This window comes from Muscardinus avellanarius, assembly GCF_963383645.1.
Source record: "Muscardinus avellanarius genome assembly, chromosome: 10".
Classification (NCBI taxonomy): Eukaryota; Metazoa; Chordata; class Mammalia; order Rodentia; family Gliridae; genus Muscardinus; species Muscardinus avellanarius.
In genome coordinates, this window is record NC_137796.1 from 64,212,534 (window position 1) to 64,226,379 (window position 13,846).

The following is a 13,846-nucleotide window of genomic DNA, read 5'->3' on the forward strand; positions in this document are numbered from 1 at the left end:
GTCATATTCCTGCTGCCGGATTTTTTTTTTCTAAATTAGAGACTATGCGTTCATTTTTGGAGTGATCATCTTCTAGGAGTGAGATTCTATTCTCTATGTTGTCTAATCTGTTGTTTATACTTTGAATTGAAGCCTTTACTTCAATAATTGCATCCTTTATATCTTTTTGACTCTCTCTGAATTCTTTTAGAAAGTCCTCTATTATTTCTACAGTTATTTTCCTGATTTGATCTTCTAGAGATCTCTGAATTTCTGTGTTATCAGGTTCTGATGTTGTGAGGTTATGACATTCATTGCTCCATTGTTATTTCTCTTTCCCATGATTTCAGAAGTTTGTGCCTTCTCTGGGTTCTTCCCTGGGTCACTACAACTTCACTTAAGGTGTTCTGGATCTCGAGTCTGTGGTATCTCAGTCACCACTACTCCTTTACTGGGTTGTATCGCAAAGTCTCAGACCCAGGGAGTCAATCGCAGCTACTTTAGACCATGGGGGTGCCAGGCTGGGTGTTCTCCCATGGGGAACTGCAACTATGGCGTGATATCTCTGTTGCTGCCACTCCCCCACTGGCTTGGACTGCAAAAATCTCCGACCCAGGGAGACTATTTGCGCAAGTCCCTGGGAGTGCTGTACTGGGAATTCTCCTCTAGGGGCCGCAATTTGACTCAGAGTTGTTGAGTGCACTGATGGAGCTGTAGTGGACTTGGTGAACTCGCTGCTGCTGCTGCTGCTGCTGCTGGCAATATGGCGCCGCTGCCATGCCCTCGGCCGTGAGGCTGGCGTATTTCTTCTCTGGCTTTGAGCTCCTCTCTGAGTCCCTGAAGGGTGTTCTGAGTCTTGCCCCTGGGAGATTTAGACACTCCTTGCACTGAAAAAACTGCTGAATTCTGTCTGGCTGTTGTGCAGCTGCTCACCTCAGCTCCATGTCCACCCCTCCTCTCTGGAACCTTGTGGCTTGTTGAGTGCACTGATATGGAGCTGTCCGGTGAACTCGCCGCTCCTGCCGTCAGTATGGTGCTGCTGCTGTTTCCTCGGCCGTGAGGCCAGCATATCTCCTCTCTGGTTTTGAGCTCTGTTCTGAGTCCCCTTCCTCTCTGGAGCCTGGTGTTGTGAGGAAAGATGCAGCTGGCGCGGCTCCACACCGTGGCATGCTGGCTGGTTTCTTTTCTGGTGTCTGGTTTTTCTTCCAGCCTTCTTTTTCTCTGTACCTTGAATTTACAGTTTTTATTTCTCTGATGATGGTGTTTTCTGGCTATGAAAGGCACTGGTTTTGTGGTAATAGAAATTGATTATTAGCAGGACTTGTAAACACCGCTTTTCTCCATCGCTATCTTCCCGGAAGTCCCTAAATTAATTCTGTAATCCCAGTACTTGGGAGGCTTAGACAGGAGTATCACAGGTTTGAGAACAGCCTCAAGCAAGAAGTAAAAGTCTCATCAACCTCATGAGATCCTTGGAGGAAGGTCAGCTTCTTTAGTAAGCAGTGCTGGGAAAACTGAATATCCACGTACAGAGGATGGAAACTAGACTCCCGTCTCTCATCTCGTGGGAAGGTCAACTCAGCAGACCGACTTCGCCTCAAAGGCCACCTGCGTCACATTTCCACATTGCTGGCTTCCTTCTGCGAGGAATGAGGTGCAGGCGGTTTCAAAGTCAGGGCATGCGCATCTGTGGTTTATTTTGAAATAAGATCTTAGTTAGTTTCTGAGAATGACCTCAGTCTCCTATGATCTCTCTGTCTTAGCATATTCACTACTGGAATTACAGATGAGCACCACCATGTCTTGATTCTTGAGCATTTCATATTCTATGCTTGACCTCTCAGATAATAATTTTGAATATAATGTGGTGTGGAGAGGATCTACTTTATTTTAGATGTTTTTGTTCTGATTGTGTCATGTATAGAAATGTGCATAATATTTTTCATGTTGAGAAATATTTTTGATACTCTTTCTCTAAAAAAGTTATTTGTGACCCTGGTTTATGCCACCATCATTCCTGAATTCCAATTTCCTGTAGTTTTGTTCTCTTGATATTTTCCCTGATTTCTTGAATATTCTTCTTAGTACCTTGTATTTTATTGAACATTGACTGAGTGTAAAATATATATATATATATATATCCCTGTTTCCTATGACTGAGATTTTATGAACTTTTTTTCACATACTGTATATTCTCTCTGAGTTCCTTGCTTAGATCTTCTTTGAGATCTAGTATTGCATTAATAATCCAACTTCTGGTTTCTATTTTTTCTATCAACCTATCTGCATTTGTAGACTTTACTGTTATGGGGTTGTATTTCTTCTTGTCTTGTTGGACTTTTCTCTCATGTTTTCAAGGTGCTAAAAATTGAATGTCTGTTTTGGCTTTTATATTTTCTCTTTATTCCAAATTGCATTCTACCACTGAGCTACACCTCCATACCTGTTTTAATTTTATTTTGAAACAGGGTCTCACTTGGTTGATGGGTCTCAGTACTTGTAGTGGCTATCCTTGAATCAGCAATCCTCCTGTGTCATCTTCCCAAGTATTAAAATTACATCCATGTGTCACCATGACCACCTAACAGTTGATTTAATTATACCAAAAATCCCACATGTGAAAAGTCTTATGTGAAAAGTAAAATTGTTGATATTATATAAGAAGATTACAATGATAGTTACTATTAGCTGAAGGGTCTGAGAACTTGAAAGATTTTGAATTGTAAAAATTTCTCAGCTTAATATTAAGAATAATTTGTAGATAAGTGTTTTACAATAGTTACCAAAATATTAAAATTTCAAAAATTCTAAAGAAATGGAAGTCGTGACAACTTAGAAATTCTGTGTGATGTATTGTAAATATTACTTAAATACATAAAGATGTTAGGAACATTTGTTAGAAAATATCAAGATATATGCAAAAACATACACAGTTCTATCTTCAGTACAAAAATAAATAAATAATCAAAGAGCCTCCTATCTTCATCTAGGGATTGTCCTCATGCCTTAGAAACTAAAGTCTAACAGCCACCATGGAGTTATCTGGAGGTTCACCCACCTGTCTTTCAGATGGGTCTTGGTTCAGTATAAACTTTTTATATTTGTATATTTAGAGAGGATGAAGGAACTGAAGATTTCTATTCCTTTAATTTGGTTGTATGCGATACTAGGAATTAAACATAGAGGCATTTAGTCTCTCAATCACATTCACAGTCCTGCTTATTTTTTCCTTTGAAATAGGTGTTTTGCTGAATTGCTGTGGGTTGTGCTAAGTTGTTGAGGCTGACCTTGAACTTCCAACCCTCCTGTCTCAGTCTCCAGGGTACTTAAATTTCAAGCTTGTGACCCCATGCCCAACATTCTGCACTTCTTAATGCTCTCAGTATTGTGAGATTTTTATGTATTAGTTTGAATAAAGTGTTATGTGAAAGCAATAAGCAAGATAAATTGTCATTTTTAATTCTTATTTCTTTCAGTTGTGTCTTTTCAGTATACCGGAACACCTTTATCAGATGCAAAAAAACAACATTTTTTCCAGAAAGTGAAAATTGAAAGATATAGAAACCATGACTGTGGGTATTTACATGTAAGTGAAGACGAGCCAATGAGGGATAACTGGAAAGAACAGAGAGTATGCTGTGCTGGACATTACCAGTGTGCAAATTACACCCATGATGACACTGAAAAAAAAGGTAAAGACCATCTAATATCTCTCAGAAATCATTTCATGCCAGTTATATCAAACCTATGTAAACATAATACAACAAACATTAGTGGAGGACAATGCAAATGTAAGGGTAACAAATCTTTTAATCTGTGTTCACACATTAGTCAACATCAGATACCTGACAAAGGAGAGACCCTACACAGTGGCAGAGAATGCATTAAGTCCTTTGTTCACTTCTCTGACTTGTAGAGCATTTGAGATTTCATACAGCAAAGATAGAGGATCAGTGTAAAGAGTGTAGTCTCTCTTTTGCTTATACCTCAGCTCATGATGTGCATCAGAAAATCCAAGCTAGACAAAAACCCAACCAATGTAAAGAAGGTATTAATTCTTTGACTCGCATTTCATATCTTGTAGAGCACCAGAGCATTCACGCTAGAGAGAAATCTTAAAAATGTAAAGAATTCGGTAATTTTTTGCCTATAGTGCAGCCCTTGTAGTACATCAAAGAACACACAGTGGAGAGAAATGCTACAAATATAAAAAATGTTGCAAACACTTTTCTTCTTCCTCAGCTCTATTTAGGCATGAGGGAGCCGTCCACACTGAAGACAAACCCTACAAATGGAAAGAATGTAGCAAATCTTTATCTTATTCCTCAAGTCTAATTAGGTATAAAAGAATCCACACTGGAAAGGGACCCTACAAGTGTAAAGAATGCAGTAAAACTTTTGTTCAAAATTCAAGTCTCAGAGTGCATCAGAAAACCCACATTGGAGAAAAACCCTACCAATGTAAAGAATGTAGTAAAACTTTTGCTTGCAACTCAAATCTCAGAAAGCATCAAAGAATCCACATTGGGAATAAACCCTACAAGTATAAAGAATGCAGTAAATCTCTTGCTCAAAATTCACAGCTCAGAGAGCATCAGAAAACCCACACTGGAGAAAAACCCTACCAATATAAAGAATGTAGTAAAACTCTTGCTAAAAATTCATATTTCAGAGAGCATCAGAAAATTCACAGTGGAAAAAAAACCTACCAATGTAGAGAATGCAGCAAAACTTTTGCTCAAAATTCACATCTCAGAGAGCATCATAAAACCCACACTGGAGAAAAACCCTACCAATGTAAAGAATGCAGTAAATCTTTTTCCTATACCTCATGCCTAGTTAGGCATGAGAGAACACACACAGGAGAGAAACCCTACAAGTGTAAAGAATGCAGTAAATGCTTTGCTCAAAATTCACATCTCAGAGAGCATCAGAAAACCCACAGTGGAGAAAAACCCTACCAATGTAAAGAATGCAGTAAAACTTTTGCTCAAAATTCACATCTCAGAGAGCATCAGAAAACCCACACTAGAGAAAAACCCTACCAATGTAAAGAATGCAGTAAAACTTTTGCTCAAAATTCACATCTCAGAGAGCATCAGAAAACCCACAGTGGAGAAAAACCCTACCAATGTAAAGAATGCAGTAAAACTTTTACTCAAAATTCACATCTCAGAGAGCATCAGAAAACCCACACTGGAGAAAAACCCTACCAATGTAAAGAATGCAGTAAAACTTTTTCTTGCAACTCAAATCTCAAAAACCATCAAAGAATCCACAGTGGAGAAAAACCCTACCAATGTAAAGAATGCAGTAAAACTTTTTCTTGCAAGTCAAATCTCATGAACCATCAAAGAATCCACAGTGGAGAAAAACCCTATGAATGTAAAGTGTGCAGTAAAACTTTTGTTCAAAATTCAAGTCTCAGAGTGCATCAGACAACCCACACTGGAGAAAAACCCTACATATGTGAAGAATGCAGTAAATCATTTTCCTATATCTCAAATCTAAGGAGACATCAGAGACTCCACACTGGAGAAAAGCCCTATGAATGTAACGTGTGCAGTAAAACTTTTGCTCGCAAATATACTCTCAGAGAACATCAACGAGTCCACACTGGGGAAAAACCCTACAAATGTAGATAAGGCAGTAAATCTTTTACTCACAACTCAGGTCTCCAAAAAGCACCAGAGAATCCACACTGGAGGGAAAACTCGACAAATGTAAAGAATATAGCAATCATTGTTCTTGTTCCTAATTTCTACTTAAGTATGAGAAAATCCACATTTGAGAAAAACACTACAAACTTAAAGAATGTAGTAAGTCTGCTCTAAATTCAAGTTTTATAGTACATCAGAGAAAACACACTGGAAAGAAGCCCTACAAATATAACAAGGTATTACATATTTTTTCTTGTTTCTTAACTCTAAAGATGACGGACTATGACAAAAGAAAATGGTCTCAGTTGAGTTGTAGTAGTGAGGTCAGTCAAACTGCTGTGTGAGTTCTAGACACTGCTTCTTTATTAAGGCATGAAAATAAATTTTGAATGTGTGATATAAACCAATTTACCAATTCTTTTTAGGGAGAAAAAGCTTGTTTTCCATTAAAATTCTATAGACTATTCAATATAAAACTCCATTAGAATCTTTGAAAATCTTGGTTGTTGGAAAATTTTTAATTCTTCACAGACACCTGAGAAAGAAACAACTCTTTGAAATATCTATAAATATTTATCTTCTCAATATTTAATAATATTATAAATTATATAACAAAAGCGATAATGAAAAATTTAACATCACTGTTTGTGAAGAATATTGTTTGATTGCTTGTCATGAGTATTGTAACATCACAATACAATGGATTTTATTATATGCCTTTCAATTATGTGCTTATTTTACTTCATTTATGTAATAAAACTGAGTAAACTATTTATTTATTTATTTATTTATTTATTTATTTATGGTGGTACTGGGGTTCCTGGAAGCCCTTCTACCTCCAGGCTACACTCCCAGACCTACTTTTTACATTTTCTATTTGGAAACAGGGTCTCCTAAACCAGCGCGCATGGCTGGCTTCGAACCTGAGCGATCCTCCTGTCTCTGCCTCCCAATCGTGGTGATTACAAGCCCAGTTTAAACTATTATTTTAATACTGAAATTCAATAAATGTAGTAATATTTTAAAGAAACATGAAATGCTTCCACATTTTTCCAGGCCTTGGGGAAAAGACCAGTGTACATCCCAACACCACATTATTGGGTAACATGATTGAGTGGCTTCTCTTGTATTCTCTTTTCTGGAGAAATGACATTACAAATAACTTAAATAATGTCATACACATAAGTTATATTTGTATGAATGGACGTTATAATTTTATAATAAAAACAACATTGTAATACATTTACGAAGTAGTCTTAAGAGAACAGAAGGACCAGTGAGGACCAAGTCCAGATGCCCCTTTCATACAAGGTGGATATGGACATGTGGTTCAGCATAGCACCTGGTGTAGTTTAAAGTCATATCCTGTTATGCTCAGAAAGGAGTCTCCATGAGGGCTTATACTAAGTAACAGTTTAATCTTGTCTTGCTTTAGGCACAGCCAGAGTTGATTATTGCCCTGCACAAACCCTTTTTGTTTGATAAATATAATAAATGAAATGCTGCCTGGAGTTTGTTGTGCTTCTCCACCCTCAGGAAAATGAGCCCTCTTCTTTGGCAGAAACTTCATTCCTGTGTTCATTTCTTCTGTTCTGATTCCTGATACAATTAGGTGGCATATTGAGTTATGAATTAATATTTGGAACATTTACCCAGTACATTTCTTTGTCCATGCTCATTTTCAGTTACAGTTAAATAAATTCCAGGTGTTGACTTTATTTATATAGAAATATATACAAATATATTTAACTAAAGATGAATGGTTTTACACTGGTGGGAATTAGACCCACTGGCATTCCAACACTAACCAACATCCACTTCCTTTTTTAAAATTTTGATCAACGACATTTTTAAGATACCAAGACTGGGCCTTGAAATCATGATCATTCTGCCTCTACCTTTGGTCCTTACCAAAATTTCCAGCCCAAATATATTTTATAGGAGTAAGAAAATGTAAGCCAGACAAGGTAGTACAAATACGTAATTGCAGTACTATGAAGGCTGAGACACACGGGTCTGGAAAGCTTCTGTACAGCAAAGAAAATCATCGAGAACCTCAACGAATAGCTAACAGAATGGGAGAAGATTTAGGGATTAGACTGTTGCTGGTTTTGTAGGTCCTGAGACATGTCTTTTGGTTGTTTATTTGACGACTCTCTGTTTTTCTTATGTGGGCACTCAATACTGTAAAGTTTTAACACTGCCTTCAAAGTGTCCCACATATTTTTGCATGTCATGTCTCTATTTTTGTTTAGTTTTAAGAATTTATTATTTCTTCCCTTATTTCTGATCATATCCAATCATTCAACCATGCACCATTCAATCTTTATGTATTCATATACTTTATATTGGTCCTCTTGTTAACTGATTTCTACTTTCATTCTGTTGTGATATGAAAATGTGCAGAAAACTGTAGTGCACACCAACCTAAGGTTAGGGTTGCGGGGGTCTGGAGAAAGGTAAGCACAGTGTCCACCAGTTCCCCAGCCTCCACCACAGAGATAATCAGACACGACAGGGAGTTAAATCAAAGCAGGAACTGTTTATTACATCTACACTGTAACTTATAAAGCAAAGACCGCAAGGGGGAATTCCAAGGCGGGGGGTGGGGTATCTACCAATCAGCTTAAAGGTCACTTCTATCACTCAGGCTTTTTTTTTTCTTAATTCTACATTGCGAGGAAGCACTGTTCACGTGCTGATCATGCGCAGGCTCATACCCTTAGCCTATCATATGATATTATGCTAATTCAAACCCTTCTTTGGCCCCTCCTTTGGCTCTCCCATCCAGCGCCACCTTTAGACATGTGCCCTACAAGAAATTATATTAAATCTTTTGAAATTGCTAGTGATTTCTTTGTGGCCCTGAATGTGATCTACTTTGGAGATGTTTCCATGGGCAGCTGAGAAGAATGTGGAATCTGCTCCTCCAGGTTGAAAAATTCTGTGTATGTCTATTAGGTTCATTTGGTTTACAGTTTCTTTCTTTCTTTTTTTCTTTATCTCTTTCTTTCTTTTTTTCTTTCTTTTTTTCTTTCTTTCTTTCTTTCTTTCTTCCCTTTTTTTTTTTTTGCAGGTCTGTGGATAGAACCCAGGGGCATTTGACCTCTGAGCTACAGCTCCTGCCCTATAATTTATTCTTTTGAAACAGGGTCTCACTGAGTTGCAGCAGCCCTCACTAAGTAGCTGAGGCTGGCCGTGAACCACGATCCTTTGGTCTCAGGTGCCCGAATGCTGGGATTACAAGTGTGCACCACAACACAAGGCTTATAGATGTATTTAGTTCTGAAGAGTCTTATCTTTTGCCTTGAAGATTGTGGGTTTACTTGAGACATGATGTCCTGAAGAGTTTGTTTTCAAAATGTATTTTGTGGGCATAAACATTTACTACCATTATTGTACCAGAATTGAGAAGAGGCTTCAAAATGTATTAATGTACCAATTTGGGGAAAGATTTTCAATTTTCAAAATATATCTTTGCTGGTAAAAGAAGCCAGGAGCTTCAAGGAAAGGGCCACAGATCTCCAGACACCAAAGGTAATTACTAAGAGAATAGAAGCTTAGTGTCTTTTTACATTTCTAAAGAGAGGCAAACTTCCTCAAAGATGTGGGGAAATCCCAGACTCCAGATAAACAACTTAACACATTTTGGAGTGTAACAAAAGGCATGCCAGATAAAGAGCTACCCACCTGCCCCAGAGGGGGCAGATCTAGTTAGGTCAAAAGACTGGTAATAAGAATACTCTGTGTCCAGGAACCTTGGTGACTTCTTTCTGGGTCATCCCACTATGTCACTCTGTGGCATAGTGCTTTACTCTAAGCTCTATCTTACCCTCTTTCTAATGGTGCCATAAGAGTTACAACCTGTATTTCTATCTTTAAAATAATAAACTCATTTAAATCTTCAGCAAGAGTTTTGATGAGTGCATATTGATTCTGGTCCAGAACCAGGACCCGCAGTCATGGGAATAGTTTCCAGGAACAGTTCCCCAAAACTTAACAGTTAGTTACCCAAACCATAACAATTATATCTTCTTGTTGAATTTTTTCCATTAATAATAAGAGGTACCATGATTTGTCTCATCTTATGTGTTTTGGCTTGAAGTCTGTTTTACTGGATATCAGCATTGTTACTCCTGCTCATTTTTGGTCTCCATTGGCATGATATCTTTTTCCTATCCTTTCACTTGTAGACTATGAATCTCTTTGGCTTCAAGGTGAGTTTCTTGGAAGCAGCATATATTTGGATTATATTTTTAATCCATATTTCAACTCTATTTCTTTTAATTTGTGTGTTAAGCCTGTTATGTTATTATTGAGGCATGATTTTTGTTTCTTGTCATTTTGTGTTCCATATTCTGTTTGAGCTAATGTTATTTCTTATTTGCTTAGTTGCTCAGCTGATCAAATTCATCTCTGGTTCTGAAATTTGCTTCTTTTTTTCCTCTTTATGATTTGCTTCTTTAAGTATTGCCCCTAGTGCTGGCTTTGTATTCATGAGTTTTTTGAGATTCTTCTTACCTTAAAACACTTTTATTTCTCCATGAATTTAAAATAATGACCTTTCTGGATATAGCAGTTTAGGTTGAAAGTTGTTTACTTCCAGGGTCTAGAGTCCATCAAACAAGTGTCTCCTGACATTCATGACTTGGGTTGTAAAGTCTGGAGTGATTTTTATTTTTATTTTGCCACTGATTGTCACCCATTCTTTTGTTCTCACTGCCTTTAGGGTTCTTTTCTTAGCCTCTGTGTTGGTCATTTTGATTATTACGTGGAGTGGGGAGATCCTTCTTTTGTCTTGTCTTAATGGCGTTCAGTATGTCTCCTGTATATGGATGTTCAAATTTCTTTATAGGTTTGGAAACTTTTCTGAAATTACTTCTTTGAAGAGATTATGGATACCCTTGTTCTGTGCCTCTGTCTCTTCTTCAATATCTTTTATGCATTAGTTAGGATGTTTCATATTGTCTCATAGATTTTGGATGTTTAGGTTGTTTTGTTGTCATGTCCTTTGTATACTGTTGACTGCGCTTTTGGTTTTGAATGAACTGTCTTCTAACAGTGATATCCTGTTTTCCATTTTATCTATTCTCCCAGAATTTACTTCTATTGCTGTTTTCATTTCCTATGTTGATTCATTTTATTTGAGGCCTCTTTTTTATTCTTTCTTAACATCTTAGTTTTCTCTTTTATTTCTGGCATACTTATTGTGAAGCCATTCCTCATATTGAAGATCAGGAATCGAGATTCTCCTTCTTGCATTTTTAAAAGGTCATTATTTGTAATTTCCCTTCTTTACTCACTGTTCTTCCCCCCCCCACCCATATTTTCAGAATTCTCATGTTTCTGTTTCTGTTGTCTTGGAACCTTCTTTCTGTTTGTGAGTCAGGTTTTTAAAAATTTATCTTATATATTTATTAAGGCAAGGAACTATATAGAACACATTTGTTCTGCTTAAGGCCTACTTGGGAATAAGTCATTGTACAAAGTATTGCACATCTGAAACCACAGTGCATAACAGACTATCTGCATAAAAAATGTGAAGTAAACCAGGTATATTTACCTGACTTAGGTCATAAATGCAGGTTGGAAAGCAAAAATAGATTTTCCTTGTCAAAATATACTGCAGTTTAGCCGGGCGTGGTGGCGCACGCTTGTAATCCCCGCGCTTGGGAGGCGGAGACAGGAGGATTGCGCAGGTTCGAAGCCAGCCACGCTGGCATAAGAGACCCTGTTTCAAAAATATAAAATAGGTCTGGGAGTGTAGCCCGGAGGTAGAAGGGCTTCCAGGAACCCCAGGACCACCAAAATATATATATATATTTTGTATCTTTAGAACCAAGACTCACCAATCACCACCACATAAGCTATTAAAACACATTTTCTGTACCTGAATTTCACCCTTTTCTTATAATAATAGCTTTTAGAAGGCAATAGAATACAAGGTGATCTTTATACTTATATTGCAACAAGACACAATTCAAGGGAATTCTCCCCCCCCATCTATTAGATGTAATTTATGTTATACCCTGATATCCACAACTTCCTTTTACCCCCCCACCACCACACACACCTACCTCTTGGTGTTTTGTAAGACCAGGCATGTTCAATTTGGATTTGGAATTGGAATGCTATAATATCCAGTCACAGACCCCATCTCTTCTTATGATTTTTGTCTTTTGGATTTCTCCTTTCTTCTGATTATCTATTCATGAGCTGACTTGTTGGGAACTTGACTATGATTGTAGTGCTTGCCGGGTAGGTTACTCTCCAGAGAAGAGGGGAGATAGTATGAAAGGTTAAAAAAAATCTGAATTTTCCCATGGGTGGGTGTGGGTCAGATTCACTGCTCAGGATTTAAAAGTACCTCTTCATGTGTAAGGCAGGTGGTCCGACCTGGAGAAGGCTGGGTCACACTTCTGGCACCGGAATGGGCGGTGGCCCTTGTGCTTGCGGTAGAGCCTGGTCACTTCATCAGAGCAGGCGAATTTCTACCCACCGCCGGCCCAAGCACAGTGGTAAGGTTTCTCACCCGTGTGGGTTCACAAGTGTGCCTTGAGATCAGAACTCTGTATAGGTCTTCCCGCAGCCAGCATAATCACAAGTGTGAGTGCCTGTCCTTTTTCAGGGCCGGACCTTCTTCCCCTCTTTGGCTGGGGCTCCTCTGGCAGGTAGCAACCAGGTGGCATTAGCTCTTGGTAGTGGAGCAGTGGGACCTGTGGCTGCATCTGGTGTGGTAGGAAGGGTGGGTAGTTGGGCCCTGGATGGAGATGGAATTCTGGAGGAAGCCGCAGGGTAGGGTGGCAGTCCTGGCTGCTCAGCAGTTCCTCGGGACTCAGGGTGTAGTAGTCCTGCTAGGGAGCTGCCGCCCCAGGGAGAAGTCATGTGCTCTCAGGCAGTGAGCCGGATCCAAAGTCCAAGTGCGCCTCTAGGGGTCGAAAGACAATGTAGTAGGATACTGCTTCCTGCCTGATCTTGGGCCACATGCGAGGAGGCCCTCCTTTGTAGGGTGCCACCACCACCTAGTGGCTGCCTTCTGGGTTGCTTTTGCTAATACTGATGACCGACGGGCTGTTGTACTCGCTGTCAGGGACGCCCAGGGATGCCTTCAACACAAACTTACCCATCAGTCCGCCACCTGGCTGCTGCGGCTGCAGTAGTGGAATGTACACCGGGTCCAATTCGTGCTACAGGAGCTCGGCCATGTGGAAGTGAACGCGGACTCCAAGGAGGCCACCGCCAGAGCCTCCCGGTACCATGCCCGGGTCTCCCCCACCAGTATCGGATATCTGAAGCTGCAGGTGGAGGGCACACTGGTAGGGCCACTACTCAGCGAGGATGAGGAGACTGACTCCGAGGAGGACATGGAGGTGGCCACTGCCTTCTGATGACAAGGAGTTGGAGAGAATAAAGTCTAGGTCCAGGAGATGGTTAACTCCTCCGTCTCCCTCCGAGGCAGGAGGGCCAGAGTGCTACTGCTGCAGGCCGCGCTGGCTCTGCCACTCTCCAGGTCCCTGGCCCCGGTGCCGCCAGGTCATTGGGGCAGCCAGCTGCACCAAGGGAAGTCTTTTCATGTGGGAGAGCTCCTCCCGCCAGCAGTTATTGGGGCACCTGCCGGACACAGTGTCTTCTCCCTTCACGCCAGGTTGGACGGGAAGGTGGAAAAGCAGCGTATTGCAGATAGCCATGCCAGACTCACCAGGTGGCTGCCTCATTAATGTGGAGACCCAGCAGGTCCTCGGGAGCCCAAAGCAGCGGGCCTATCCGAACTACAAAGTCGACAAAGGAGGGGGGGAAAGACTTAAAAGCGGAACCAAAAAAACCCCAAATTGCCCAAGATCATTTTCTTTGTTTTAAATATAAATTGAAGATGTCTTTTTTTTATCAATTTCTTTTTATACAAAAGTTCTTAGAAAAAGTTGTAAACTTTTATAAAAATAGACAATCAGCAAGGCGAGTGAGTAGGTAGGGGGGCGGGCTGCGCAACTTGGATTCAGCAGTGTCCCCCCTACACCCAACTCTGGTCAGCGCAAAAGTGGTGGCTGGGGCAGTGGGCAGGTGGCACCAGCAGGTGAGAAGGGCCATGGCCGCCCGGAGATACTTGTTGGGGGTGGCGCAAGGCGCGGAGCCCTGGGGGACAGTGATGAGCCATGGACCCGAACCACCGGCGGATGGGGGGGGGGGCCAAGGGAGGGGCACTTGGGTTT

General features: G+C 40.1%; 1 pseudogene across 1 annotated transcript; it reads right to left on the minus strand.

The window, feature by feature from the left end:
- Positions 1–11,996: 11,996 nt before the first annotated feature.
- On the minus strand, positions 11,997–13,354 carry LOC308268030 (Krueppel-like factor 4; annotated as a pseudogene). The gene has a single exon. The product of its transcript is annotated as a Krueppel-like factor 4 (transcript).
- Positions 13,355–13,846: the final 492 nt, after the last annotated feature.